Raw genomic sequence first — 2,561 nt, 5'->3', positions numbered from 1 at the left:
TGGGTTCATTCTTAACATTAAAGCCTTTAGTGATTCAAATTCTTCATAGTACTCATCTACAAAATTAGTTTGCACTAATTTATTGAAACTGCCAACAAAAATTCTCCTCCACAGGGTTTTCAAATCGAGCACAAAGATGAGTGGATAAATCCTGCCATGTAATTCTATTTCTATTAACTTGAAAACTTAGAAACCATTTCTCGGCCTTACCTTCAAGGTAGATAGCAGCTATGTCAACCTTCATGTGTTCCTCAATGTCGTGAGTTGAAAATAGCGTTCACTCTTTTGGATCCACCCTCTAGGATTTTCTCCATCAAATCTTGGAAAATCGAGCTTTGGAATGCGATGGTGGTGATTGACAAAGTTAGAATGATGTTGATGGAAGTAATTCGAGTTGTCATCCTCATGGTTATGTGAACCACTTGCATCATCAGGTCGATTAGGAATGTTGGACTTACTGAGTAATTGAATGAGATTTCGATTATTCTCTTGTAAATGTTCCTTGAAACTAGTCTTCACTGTGTCGATCTGAAGAGTAAGATTTGTGGAAAGTGATTTAAGTTCAGATTTAATTTGAACGATAACAACTTCATTTGCAACAGCTTTATCAGCAATATCTTTGATCGACATTGAGAAAAAAAAATTGATGGATAAAATGGCTCTGATGCCAATTGTTGTATTACTACAACAAACTAACAAATAGAAATGAAAATGAATGGTGTAAACACCTCCTGAATCGATGATCCAGGCCAATATCTGGATTTAAGAAGCGCAACCAATAAACTCTATTTCATAAAAATCATAATGAAGGAGATAACCCTTCTCTTACGGCTTATAATAACCAATGATTAACCCTAAGGTTTACTCAATGGATGGCTGACACGTTACATAACATCAATGGACAATAACAAAGTACTAAAGGCACTCTACTCTTAGCTTGACGCAGCCAACGTATCTCTCATAAGTAGATTAAGGAGTGTGATGTTGCGCAACAGAATGCAACAGCGATGTAACTGTTCCAAAGGATATCGGTGATTATGAAGCTGTCGAGATTCTTGCCGCAAAGCAAAATTCTGACGGATTGAAAGCAATAATCCATGCCATTACCCCAGATCTTCAGCACCATGTGACTATGTGCACTCGGTCTAAAGATGCGTGGGGTATCTTAGAAACTGTATTTGATGGGAATACTTTTGAAAAAGAAGCTAGGCTTCAAAACCTAAATTCTGATTGGGAAAACCTTCGTATGGCAGATGAAGATTCATTTGATGAGTTTAATCACAAAGTGTCTGAAATTGTTAATGGATCTTTTGCGTTGGGTAAGACTATCCCTGAAAAGGACAATGTGATGAAAATTCTCAGATCATTGCCATCTAGATACGATTCTAAGAAACATGCCATCGTTGAAGGAAATAACCTTGATATGCTTTCCAGAAATACTCTTGTAGGAAAGTTAAAAATACTTGATCTTGATCTGAACACAGTCAGAACATCTACGTTCAAAGTTGTGACCAACACAAGCGAATCTTCTAGCTTGTCTTAGGATGATGAATGTTGTTCCAATCATGTTGATTTTGATAAATCACTGATAACACAAAATATAAAGGATATTATAAATAGAATCAAAAGATGTGAGAAACGTTTCTCTCTGGTTAATGCTTCAGATGATTCGATACAAGAAAATCATCCCAGGTTGTCAATATCTTGCATACTTCCGACGTGTGCAAAGAACTTTCAGCTCTCGCATCAGAAACTTCTTCATACTCAAATTCTGATTCAGAGTTTGAGTCTGACACTGAGATCTTTGATTTCTTGGACAAGTGTGAAGAAATTCACCAAGAAAATCTCCAACTAAAGGCTTCGTTGGAGAAACTTGAATCATCTCTTCAGGTGAAAAAATCTTGAGATAGATTGTCTTAATAATGAATTCACCAAAACCCTATCTCTGAAGGAAAAAGAGATTAATACCCTTAAATGTGACCTGCAAAGGTTGTCTGGAAGTTCTGACAAAATCTCAGCAATGTTATTTGGTCAGAAGTCTTTTGGAACACACAAATGGTTTAGGGTTCAAAAGCAAAATTGTGAGCACAAACAACTCTTTTGTTCCAGCCGGTTTTGATTAATTGATGATGAATGTTGTGATAAACAGGAAGCAAATAAGCAAGACGATAAATCTTCCTTGATTTGTTCGTTTTGTGGAAATGCAAATCATGTCCAAGTAAGTGTTGGAAATTCAAGAGGAACAATAAAAAGATTTCCAAACTTCAAAATGACATGTAAAGAATGAATCTGGCTCTGGGTAATCAACATGGTATTCCTGAAGACAAGAAGAAATCTAAAAGAACCAAATTCAGACGAGGTAAGAAGTCTGTTTATACAACAAAACTTGATAAGTCACTATGTGATAAAAGATGTGAGCATTCAGCTCACTCCGTCACTATCTAATACTAGTGACGTATGCATCCTCATCTTTAACTTGAGAAAATAAGGATTGCTTCAAGGTTTCTCAAGTTCTGTATAATTGTTAATTTCTTATTTTTTTTATGTTAAGAAAATATCTT

This window comes from Papaver somniferum, chromosome 7, assembly GCF_003573695.1.
Source record: "Papaver somniferum cultivar HN1 chromosome 7, ASM357369v1, whole genome shotgun sequence".
NCBI lineage: Eukaryota > Viridiplantae > Streptophyta > Magnoliopsida > Ranunculales > Papaveraceae > Papaver > Papaver somniferum.
The sequence above is the reverse complement of the archived record's forward strand: the minus strand, read 5'-3'. Positions refer to the sequence as shown.